We start from the raw sequence: 13676 nt of genomic DNA on the forward strand, positions 1-13676 counted from the left end.
TCCTACACCAGATCTTCTAGATTTCTGAACTTTGGATAACTCTTTTCGGTAAACAATTCGCTGACAGACAATTTACTTGACTTGCCTTCATGAACTCATCCTTCAGGAAAGCGTAAATAGCTTCACATCTGTTGGGTATTATTTCACTCAATGCTTGTTTCGATATTGCAGATGAAAATTCCAAATCCTTGTAGCTCCTTCCTGTTGCTAGGAATCTTAATGTTACCGCCAGCCGTTCATGAGGAGAAATTGCCCTTCTCATACAAGTATTTTTTCTCATAATATGAGGGGTTACAAGCTTTAAGAGATAATTATAAGTTTCGACATCCATCCGCAAATAATTTCGCCAATTCGCAACGAAATTATTTTTTTATTACCGTTTCTCTGCTTGCCGAGGCGTCAACTCGACCGCAATTTTTCAATTAGAGCATTGTATGCTGCTGTCTTTTCGTCTCGGTCACTATATTCTTTACTTTTAATCTTCCACAAACATGGGTGGTTTCTGTAAATTTCAATGAATTCACTTACAAACTCTCGAGAACACTGACGAGTATCAGCCATTTTAATGCTCTGTGCGTACAAATACAAACACTTGACTGAGCAAACAGCTGTTTCGCGCCAGATTTGCGGCGATCTTCTGTCCACACGCTCCAACTTGTCTGCGCAGATGTGGTTTGAACCCACAGATTTGAGAGGTTTCGCTCAAACCTCCAACTCCAACTTCCAGGTTTGCACACACCTCAGGTTGGTGCAAATCTTCTATCCACACGCAACGATCTGTCTGCGCACATATGATGTGCGCAGACATTTGCGCAGACATATCGTTGCGTGTGGACGGGCCTTTACTCAGCAACCCTACTCGTATCAATTCTACGATATATTTATTTTCCTTACGATTAAAGACATTCTAGACCTCTGTGCATACATTACAATTTGTGACAACACGAAGCCAACACAAATTACCTCGTATCAAAAATCATTTTGTCACCACGTCCTTTACGACAAAATCACACTTCCCGTCAAGTTAAAACAACACGCAGCGCAATTATTTACTTAAGTATTTCAAATGGCGGCATTCACACAGGTAGAAAACGGACCACGAAGTCACAGTTTCTGCGATTGTTTCAGATCATGTTCCTCGGAAAGAAAGTTTTGCTGGTGTCGTCACCTGCTAATATCGGAAGCTGAGCTGTTCTCGCCGCGCTCACTCGAAGAGTAGTGGTGGATCCTCTGCTTTTATCCCTTCTTCATTACTATGCTTAGTTTTCACGATAAATCGTAAATCTGCCGTGATCACTTTCTACTACTGAGTGTGGTTCCACAAGCGTAGTCAGATACTGAAAGAGAAAAAAATATTTAAGTTTTATAGCGACAGAACACAGCTACACACACACACTACATATAAATGTGTACACCCACACTATAGATAAATGTGAAAGTAATTTGTAGCTATATTCACTGAAGAGCGTTTAAGGTTTAAATCTCCACTCTAATGAAGAAAAATAAGTTACGTTTGTTTACAATGTTATTAGTTAAATGAGGAAAAAACGCAATAGATAATATGAAGAGTCTCTTCTTATTCTCTTATAAATATAGTTTGATGTGTTTATATTTGTGTGTTTTCGTCAGCAAATATCAGTGACCAGAAACATTGTCTCACTTCCTAGCACCTTACCACACAAAGCTGATCAAGAACATACTATATGAGCATTATAACTTTGCATGTAAACTACCTAGTTCAGACTTGTAGCAGTCAGGAGACTTTGTTGCCAAATGTGCAACATATCGTTAACCGCTGTTGACTGCATTTTTGGGTACTTTGTTGCTGAGCTATGCTGTCGCTGTCTGTGTTTTGTTGCGTTATTTTCATTGTAAATTTTTCGAATAGGTGTAAGAATGCAGTTGCTGGCCCATCATGGTGTTTATTTTCTACTAGGTACAGTTCCGTAAAGGAAACTAGTTATCAGGAGCTTGTAGAAGAATCACAGGTTTCTGTTGCCTGCACAGCGTACTTACAGTACATGGAAGTGGAATCCCCCCACCACCTGCATCATACCTCCCAATATATTTATTCCTTAATGAAATTTGTCATTAAAAATATATCACTTTTTCAAACCAACAGCTCAATTCATGGAATCAATACTAGAAATAAGAATAATCTTCACAAGAATTTAAAATCACTTAGTCTTGTACAAAAAGGTGTGCATTATTCAGGAACACACATTTTCAATAACTTGCCAGCAGCCATAAAAAGCTTAACAACCAATGAAATTCAGTGTAAGAGAAGCCTAAAGGATTTATTGGTGGCCAACTCCTTCTACTCCATTGATGAATTTCTTAGTAAAACCAACTGATTTGTATATAAGTACAAAATAACTTCTGCACAATTTCAGTGCAGTAATGTGTTCATTGAAAATGTGTGTGTGTGTGTGTGTGTGTGTGTGTGTGTGTGTGTGTGTGTGTGTGTGTGTGTGTGTGTGTGTGTGTGTGTGCTAGTATAATCTAACTTCTGCACCATTTCAGTGCAGTAATGTGTTCATTGTAAATAAGTATTACAGTAGTTGTATTACCTTATAAATAAATAAAAAACTTTTTTATTTTAAATTCAGTGCATTAGTATTTGTAAAATGACTCTTAGTGTTCATTAAAAAATGACGATCATTCCAGTTGGGACCTGTGGAATGGTACATTAGCTTATTTGTTTTAGTTGTAAATATTTGTCATGTATTGTTGTTTTTCTGACATGTTCCACATACTGGAGGACCTTCTCACTACGGATCAATTGGAATGAAAGTAAATCTAATCTAATCACCCGGCAGCATACCCTAACCACTCTCCAGAATTCCTGATAGCCAGATGCCAAGTTATACTTTGTGATTAATGAAGTTCACTTTGGCCATTAATAAAAGTTATCCAACTTTTTGTATCACAGTTCATAAAGATCAGTTCACAATGGCCGTCACATCACAGCACATCCAAAAATTCTACAATTCATTTCAAATCGTGACATTCACAATGACCATTGATCACGTTATGGCATCCATTTATTACCAAGTCTTCGTCATTCACCAGCCATGGCTGGACAGACTGCGTCAAAGTTACAATCAAGTGATATACAATATAATGAATTACAGAATAACATCTAAACTTACCTTATGCCTCTTGCTGTAGGTGTCTAGGTTTTCCCTTATGTATATGATTCATAATAATACATAGTGGCTATAAACAGTCATAATTCCTGATGTTCTGAACAATGGTCTGCAGTGGTCCTGGCTGCTGCTCGATGTAATAATTCTTATTGCCTTCTTTTGGAGTAGCAGCACATCCTTGCAGACTGCCAAACGATCCCATACCTGCAATCCATACAGAATGTGGCTGTGGAACAAAGCATAGTAGACAGTTATCAGAAACTGGTCTGTAATGACTTTTTTCAATCTTCGTAGGAGGCATATTACACAAGAGAGTTTCTTGCATACATGCACAGTGTGTCCATTCCATGAGAGTTAGTGGTCTATGGTAAAGCCAACATTTTCACAGATTCTACATCGTCAGAGTATGTGTTTTTTTCAAGGCTGCATACCATACGCTGGGTTTTTTCTTCATTTACTTCATCTTGATGGCGATGAACCATTTTTTAGCGTTTTCGAAATGTACATCACATTTTGACTGCCTGGGAAGAATTTTCCCCTTTGGCAATAAGAGTGGTGTCATCCGTAGATTGTAGTGTCTCATCAACTTCGCTTAGATGATTTACAAAAATGAGAAAGAGGAGTGGGGGCTATGACTGAACCTTGTGGCATGCCGTGTTCTGCCTTCTGTTCCTGGGATGTTGCTCCTAGGATTAAAACAATTTGCCTTCTGTTCTCCAAGAAAGACTGAAGTGTAGCTAGGGCTTTACCTCCCACACCATAGCATTTTAGTTTTTGAGCAAAATCCTGTGGGGTATGCAGTCAAAAGCTTTGGTTAGATCGCACAGTGTGAGTGCCACAAACTGACTCTCCTCAAATGCCTGCATTGCTTTTCTTAATAAGCATAATGCTGCAGTGGTACAGGTCTTTCCCTTCCAGACCCTGTATTATGCATTGTTTTCTTCAAAATAAGTTAGGATCTGATCTTTCATTATGGATTCCATCACTTTTGCTAGTGTAGGAATGATTTATATTGGCCTGAAAGTTGACTCATTATCTGGGTTTCCTTTTTTGTAAACTGGTACCATCCTTGCAAGTTTCAAGAAATGTGAAAAAACTCCTGCAGATTGGCACTTGTTTATAGCTGATGCTAATGGCTGAGCTATTTCTCCAATAATTTTCTTGAGGACAGTACAAGACATCCCATAGATATCTTGACTCTCCGAAGTTTTGTAAGATTTTACTATTTTCACTGTGTCATTTGCATGTACTTTTTTCCATGTTTCAAATTTACTGTGAGTTTTATTTTGTAAGTAAACAGCAGGATCTGTAACCGAGTCTGGGATTTCAGCAACAGTGTTTTCTATAACTTTGGTAAAGTAGTCATTGAAGTCACCAGGACTGAGGAAGTAGGCTTCTTCCTATTTTCATTTACTAGAGTCCAGCCTGCTTTCCACGGATTATGGGCTTCTCTCATGAATCTATCTTTCCCCCTCCTTTAAGTTTCTTCCACTTTTTTCTGTAAAATCTCTTGGCCTCTAATTGCTGTGTAACAATTGTCTACCGTTTGGATCTGTGGCTGCTTTGGCAGTCATTCCACATTAGAACAATGTTTTTTAGATTGGCTAGCTCAGATGTGTACCATGTTTTTGCATTAACTATTTTCTGTTTTCCTTGTGCTTTACCTGTGTGGCTTTTCTTTGGTATCAGCGGGAACATCTTATCAAATTTGGATCTTAGTGTCTGGAAAAGAACATTTAAGGCATCATTGGGTTTTGCTTCTGTAATTAATTGTTGCCAGTTTATACTGGACAGTGAGGCATTGAAAGTGTCTAGTTTTTCTTTTAGCACTATTCTTCTGTGAAACACCCCATGTATTTGTCTGTTGGTTACCCAGAGTCTTTGTTTGTAGTTTCATGACTAATGCACTCTTGTCTGCTACCATTGCGTCAACTACTGTTATTTTGTAACTTCAGGTATCTATCTTTGTAATAATGGTGTTGAGGCAAGCATCACCGCAAGTTGCAAGTTGCTATAAAGAGAACATAACTATTCACTAAATTCAAGAATTGCCTCTCTTTTGTGACGTAAACAACTTTCTAAGTTTTCGTAATTTGCATTTGGTGAACACTACACTGAAACAATAATCATATTCATATCTACTAGTTCTAAGCCACCCAGTTCTAAATCCATATCTGCTGTAACGGTACATTGACTACCGCGCCTCCGCCAATACAAAGATATAATTTACGATTGCGCTCGCAGAAGACCGCTGCTACAGCGACCGATTTTTTAAAATAATTTTCATCTTTTTTCTTTTACTTTTGCGTAGGTGTTTGTTTTTAACAACTAATTGATTACTCTCTCTCTCTCTCTTGTCTTCATAGGAAATACGTGTATTTTTCGGCGCTGTGTTAAATACGCTTTTGGGTGGAAATTAAAATTATATTACGACACGAAGTTGTTTCAATAGTGATTCGAAATGGTTATCGCCGAATTTGTAAATTGGTCCTGACAGTGACAACTTGAAGAAGTTTTCAACAGACGGAGAAAAGTGAAAGACGGGTCGTCCTTCAAGAGCATTAGGAGGACAGCCATGAAGACTATATTGTAATTAGTACTGCGTTTCTAACAAGATTAGAAGGTAAATTTAAATTAGTTTCTGATGCTGTTTCCGTACAGTCGCTTTTTGTAGTGTTGCCGACCCGGTCTGCCATGCACGGTCAAATTACAGCACTATCTCAATCAATAATACGAAGTCCGCCTTATCCGTAACTTATTCCATCAAAATTCAAAACCCAATCAGATTTTCTATTTTGTATTTTCACGGCAGAACCCCGAAAGAAAGGAAACACTACAATTGGCGTCCTGGTGACAGGACTTACAATTTCCGGATTTGATACAAGTGCAATTATTATAAATTTCGGACATTTTATCTAATTTTACATTTTTTCCAGTTTTAAGCAGCCATCTGTACTTCCTTTATTCTGATCCATTTATTTCGAAATTATTTTTCCAAATTGTAGTTAAAATTGATTTACTATTATTGCAAATGATAAGTGAAGAGCATATTCACAGTCATTTATTTGTGAGAGGGAAATTTCAGTACCAATTTAATAATTCAATTTCTAATTAAAAATCATATAGAAATATCCATTTCCATAAGAGAAATTTCAGATTTCAACATATCATATTTTAATTTTTTTTTGCCATTGGAAAATTTTATTTGCAATTAATTACGAAAATCGCAATTTGGACGCTAGACGCGTAGAAATTGTTTCCGCAGACGAGCTTAGTGAAAGTGACACATTGCAAAACATGCCCGACAGTCAAATGAATATTGAACTTAATTGTGAGGATGTTCAAGACATAATTTTACCGGATCGATTAAGACAAGTGTCATTTCAATGTCTTAATATAATGAACTCAAACAAATAATGAACATACAAACATTGCCAGTACAGAATTGTCAAATTATAAGTGCCACCGGTAAAAAATCAAAGAACGTGAAATTTCAAGCTCTCATTAACTTCACATTTTCAAATATACCACTCAATTACAGTTTTCTGGCAGTATAGACAAATTAGTTATGCATTGCATATTAGGAATTGACTTTATGAATGAATATCAAGCAATCATAGATTTAGGAAAAGGTAAATGTCATTTAACTGTAAACCAACAACAACTGACAATAGAGGTAATTTTGAACAGTTACATTTTGTGTATCCACCAGCAACAAACATATGTGATTTAACTTTTAATGAAGCTGTATCTCAGGGAATTAAACCTAATGATTGATATGAGAAATGCACAGAATCTGAATATCAGACGAAGGAACAATTTGAATTACTTGAAGTTTTGCAGCAATTTGCTGAGGTATTTGTGGAGAAACCTGGAATTATTAGAGGCTATACTTATGAGATGGATGTTAAACCACACAAAACATACTGTAGAACATATTATAATATTCCTTGGTCAAAGAAACCCGCAGTTTTGAAAGAGATTGAAAGAATGCAAGCTTGGGGTATCATTGAAAGGTCACATTCACCATATTGCAGTCTGATCCTAGCAGTTAATAAAGAGGATGGTAGTGTAATGTTAGTACTGGATGCACGAGAAATAAACAAAGACATAATCCCCATTAAAACACGACCTATAAATTTGGAACAACAACTTTTAAAATTTCATAATGTACAGTATTTAATCAATATCGACCTCCGCTCATCATTTTGGCAGGTGAACCTCCATAAAAACAGCCGTAAATACACTGCATTTCTATGTGAGGGATGTAGTTATTAATTTTGTGTTCTACCCTTTGGTCTACGAGTGAGTGCTGGAGTATTTATTGAGACCTTAGATGCTGTTCTTTGACCACAATTGTTATCACAAATCACAGTTTATGTTGACGACATTGTCATTGCCACCAGAAGCAACTTCTGACTAAATTTTCTGACGCAGGTGTCACTATCAATTTATCAAAAACGAAATTAAGGAGGAGAGAAATCAAATTCCTTGGTCACATCATATCAACTGAAGGCATTTATCCAGACTCAAGAAAATTGATGCAATTAAGAATTTTCCATCCCCACAGAATCGTAAACAACTCAAAGCCTTTCTTGGTCTATCTTCATTCTTCAGGAAATTTGTACCCTACCACCTTCTTAACAGTCCACATCTTCTATCTTTACTCAAAAGAGAGTTCTGTCAGACAGATTTTGATGCGATTAAGAATGCTTTAGTAAATGCACCGTTGTTATGTCATCCTGACATGACGTCAGACTTTTGCCTAGTAACAGATGCAAGTTCCTATGGGCTCGGAGTATTTTTATTCCAAATTCATGTAGAAAATGAACAAACAGTCATCAAACCTATCAGTTTTGCTAGCCACACGCTTACTGAATGCGAAAAGTCATATTCAGTGACCGAGCGTGAAACACTTGCTGTACTATGGGCATTTCGCAAGTTTCGCTACTTTCTATGGGGAAAACGTACTAAGCTTTATACTGATCATCAAGCTCTTTCTTTCCTGCTATCATGCAAGTTATTACATTCACGTCTTGCACGCTGGTGTGCATCACTACAAGAATATGATTTTGATATTATATACATAAAAGGAGAATCCAACATTATAGCTGATGCTCTATCTCATTTGCCACAAGGCCTACAAGAATTTTCAGATGTGACAGAACAAACACCAGATTTCAAAATTTTACTCATGTATGACGGTACATTTGCACCTTACTACAAAAACATGTGCAGGAAGTTAGCCATATTGCAGGACAATGATCCCAGGTGGATCCAGATAAAGAATAAATTACGTGCAGGAACAGACCCACATCTTGAAAAATATTACACATTACACAAAGAAGTACTATTCTACCGACAAAACCCTGAATCACAGCATTGGTGTGTTTGCTTACATGAAGCTCATCTTGATGATTTTATTTTATTTACACACAGAACTTGGGGACACTATGGTGTAACCAAATGTACTGATAAGATTATACAATATTGCTATTTTCCAAATTTAAGGAGAAGAGTATTGAGGAATATTAGGAAATGCATCATATGTCAGAAAGCCAAATATTCTAATCGCACAAGCATGAATGAATTGCATCCAATCATACCTAAGAGGCCATTACAGCTAATTTCTTTAGATATTGCAGGACCCTATCCACAAGCACGTAGAGGAATGAAATACATTCTTGCTGTGTTAGATGTTTTCACAAACTATTTAAAATTATATGCTTTACGTTCAGTTTCTACCACTGCTATTACCAGACGTCTATTAACAGATTATTTTGTAAGAATAGGAAAACCTGAAGTTATGATCACGGATAATGCAGCATATTTTACCAGTTTAAAATGGAAGACTTTTATTGAAGAACAGAATGTTAAACATATTTTAATTTCAAGATTTCATGCGGCAGGGAACCCAGTAGAAAGAACATTTCGAGAATTTGGACAGTTTTGAGAACACACACACCAGAGAAGCACACAAAATGGGTAGAATACATAGACCATTTGAACAAGTAGTGAACAATTTAACTCACATTTCTACTGGATACACACCAACCGAATTAATTATGGATAAAACAGAAAGAAATGAATGGACAGACCCTCTACCTAAATGTACAGCAACAACAAATCCTGTTAGTTTAGAAGAAAAGGTAAGACAAGCTTACACAACATTATGTGACAAAGCTAAGGAAAGAAAGCAGAAATATGACAGAGGTGTCAGGAAAGCACAAACATTTCGAGTTGATGAGTTAGTTTTACTAAGAACACATCCTAAATCCACAAAACTGAAACATTTAAACAGGAAATGGCAGGTCTTATACTCTGGACCATACCGAATTGCAAATATTCCACACCCTGGCTGTTATTCATTAGAATATCCATTAACACATAAACCCAGAGGTCTACATCCACACAGACATTTGAAAAAATACATACAGTAAAATGTTAGCTAATGAGAAGAAGATAACTAATATGATATACAGTTATGATGAGCCTACATTGAAGTTATACAGATACTTACAATCTAATGAATGCAGGTAAGTCTAGAAAGCAATGTGAACCATCCAATAGCTAATCCGATATTTGGTTATAAGAGGAGTTGCTATTGAGGCATATACACATTAGAGGAGGCAGAGAACTGAACACAATTATTTTCTTTAGGAGGCATGTGATAATAGTAATGTTGATATGAGTGATGTGAGTGACTGAATGTGATGAGGATAAATAGTAATATGGAGAGAGGTAAATGGAATATAAGATGAGAAAAAGGGTGTGTTATTATTATTATTGTTGAAGTAAAAATGTAAGTGATGATGAATAATATATATAATGCTGAGGAATAAGTATATGTTATTTTGTGAAGAATGAATAATGGATAGGTGAGAATGTTATGAGTAATTGAGAATATGTTGAGAGGAGAGAAACTAGATTTGAACGCTATATCACATGTACTCATGGAATACAGAATGAAAGTAGTGGAAGCAGTATTATTTATTGAAAGATTGATATCCCTGAGATAATAACTTATGTGATGTCTTATACATTCTTATAACAAAAGGTGAAAGTATAGATTTATGTGGAAAGAATTATTCACAGCAGCCACTGTTGGAAATATACCAGAAGATTTAAATCTATAACACTTTAACACTAATCTAATGGGAACTTGTAATGAAATTTTTGGAGTTATGTAGGCTTGACACTTCAGATTGGAAGAATTATTTAATAGAACATATTTAGCAGTCAGCTAATGGCATAATTAAAGCTCATCTACTGTACTGAACTAATGCACCATTAAATAGAAGGGAGAATAAGGAGAAAACAAAACATCAGTCCTCTGTTGCGGCTCACACTCTCATCCCTCCCTTAGAATAATTTATACATGTTAATGAAATATTTGACATTATATAATTTGTTATTATCTGACAGTATGGAGAGACATACACACATATTTATTTCTGAATAGAATTTTACAGGTACCACGAGGTAAATACAGAATGGATATACAGCATGGAACGCAGCAGCAATTATCTAAGAAGATTTATTTATTTATTAAGTAAAACATTTATCTATATTGCTTGATACTTATGAAAGGGGAACTACACAAAATTTATAGGAACAAGATTGACTTGAACTATATATATATATATATTTATTTATATTTATACTTACCAGACTGATGTACATACTTGTAGGATCTTAAGATATTTAGAGGGGCACCACTCTTAGAAACGGTAATAGATGGGTACCACTCTTAGAAAGGGCAATAGTGGGGACACCACACTCAGAAACGGTATAGGAAATTTTACATTATATTAAGTAAACATGTATTTTGTCTATCATATTTTATTTTGTGTAGTCCACTGTAGGAGATGACTTTACTAGTATTTATGAAGTAGTTAGCAACCATCACATGAACCTATCCTCCTACAGAGGGCTGTCTTGAAGCTTGAAACGTGTGTAAATTTTATTCCAGGACACAAGATGAATTTTAAGTTGCATATTCTAGCGATTTGCCACAATTATGTTGCAAGTGTAACGAAAGGGAAAGGAACAAAAAAATGAAATACAATGAGCTAACAAATAAAATAAATAAAATGTATATATCAATCTGAATGTAATGTAATTCACATGTTAGCACAATGATATTGAATGTAACGTAAAAATTTACTATATTTTTCATTTAATTCTGTATATGTACTATATGACAACAATGTAAATATCTCATGTAATGATTAATTGTAAATATTTCTATATTTATGTACTTATTATACCAAGAAATGTATTTTAAGGAGATGTTAATGAACTTCAAAGGACTTGTGCATGTAGAACATGATTCATATAAATGGAACTGAAAATGCAAAGAAGAAACCAACGTGATGGAACACTGATCAAGAAATATTTACGTAGTGTCAATATGCCTTGAAGTGTATGGTGTAGTGGAAGCCGGCAGGTCTTCAGCTTGTTGTAAAGGACAAGCTCATCACCTGTTGTAGGCAGTGAGGTGTTTCCTGTGCCCTCATTGACCATTTATATCCCGGTCGACGCCACCAAAATTCGACTGCTGGAGATCACAATTTCGTGTTGACACAATGAACAAATTTTGGGTCTAGTTTAGCAGGGGATACAATACGGCGGCTTTGACCAATGACGACAGAATTGGCCAGAGAGCATGTATTACAAAGATGAAAGAGCTGAGAAGAATTTTCAGAAACAAAGGAATGCAAGAGAGAAAAACTTTACTTCACATATATAAGGGCCAGTAGTATTTTCACGTTAACGATATCGCGTGTTTGTATCTTAGTGTTTCTCCGCAAAATACAATGGATAGAAATGAGTGAAATATATTACTAGCAAAGAATATATCACATTACATATATGTCAGTTGTATCTCGAAACTCTTTCGTACTGTATTGCTTAAGTGCAGTACGGGATACAAGTTTAGCATACGTCGATTTCTTAGTTTTAACTAGCATTGTTATCCTGTTGTTCACTTGAACTATGTATCCCCTGATTCACTAAACCTTAAATGAAACACAGGATACAAATTAAAAGCTCATTCGAAGTGTGTTGCATAAGTACAGTACGGAATACAAGTTTGTCGTAAGTCGATTTCTTCGTTTTCACTAGCATTACTGTCCTGTTGTTCACTTGAACGACGTATCCTCCGATTCAGTAAACCCTAAATGGAACACGGGATACAAATTGTAGATGTGTTGTTTATTTCGTCTCCGCTATTACTAACAGTCTATTCTTACGTACAGATCAGTACTACTGATCACAGAAGGACCTACGTATGTAATATATGTATACCAGACTTCCGTTGACCTCTATATATGTACACTGGTACCGAAAAGGTGGAAATAGACGTGCGTTACATTTGCAAGCTGTACCGCAATTGAAGTACACGGAGACAAGGAGACGACACATGTACAATTTGCATCCTGTACTTCACTATTGGGGTACAGTTTTGTTGTTGCCTTGGACGCTAATAGTATCCCATTCTATACTTGAGCTATATATCTATAGGCAACATGTGTATCTTGCTCGCCAACTGACTTATTTAGTGTCAGTGTAAAGGCGAAGTGAAGGACGGGATATAAATTTTATTTGTGTCGAGGGTTTCGCCTTTAATATAGCAAGTACACATTCGAAAATTTCGAACTGATACTAGTGTTGGGAAACGAAAGCAGATCGACAGCTGCGAAATTTCTATTATGTACTTCACAATACGAAAATACACATATTGGTGAAATAAAAAAATGAAATATGTCAAAATAGTGAAATGCAGTAAAAGAAGCAAATGGAAAAGTGAATTTACCAGACGGAAATATCGAGGAATAACGGAAGCTCGCTTAGACAGACAGTAACGAAAATCACATACCCCACACTCACAACAAACACATCACGAAACCTACCTCTCTCTCTCTCTCTCTCTCTCTCTCTCTCTCTCTCTCTCACACACACACACACACACACACACACACACACACACACACATTCACCAACCACCCACCACCACCACCACCACCACCACCACTGTGAAATTAGCTGAGATATTTAGGGCGGTACATTTTGCCAACATGTTTAATAAAACATTTAAACGGGCAATATGTCCGCGGAACACTTTGTCTCCACGAATACTCGTGTAGGTGGCTTTTAAGTGCCGAAATCTGACGAATCCCGCTGACCAGTAGCCCTCTATACTGTTAGTGCAAGACCCTGTGGATAATGATCTAAATCCAATGTTGTGGTTTACTACAAGATGTTGATAACCCCTATCGACTAAATCCCTATATGAAGAAAACCTGTCTGAAACAATAGAACCTTCTGCAACCTGATCTTCAATTAAGCTAACCAAAACTTCCTTACTTCTATTTGGTACTACTCTGAACACTACATCGTCACAATGCTGACCTGAAACTACTGTCCCCCACACCCATATTCCCACAGGAGGTTCCCCCCTGTTGTACATCCTTTTCTCAAAATGCGACACGTCAATTTCGACCATAACACCGCTGCCCCCCCCTC

This window comes from Schistocerca nitens, chromosome 1 (assembly GCF_023898315.1).
Source record: "Schistocerca nitens isolate TAMUIC-IGC-003100 chromosome 1, iqSchNite1.1, whole genome shotgun sequence".
Classification (NCBI taxonomy): Eukaryota; Metazoa; Arthropoda; class Insecta; order Orthoptera; family Acrididae; genus Schistocerca; species Schistocerca nitens.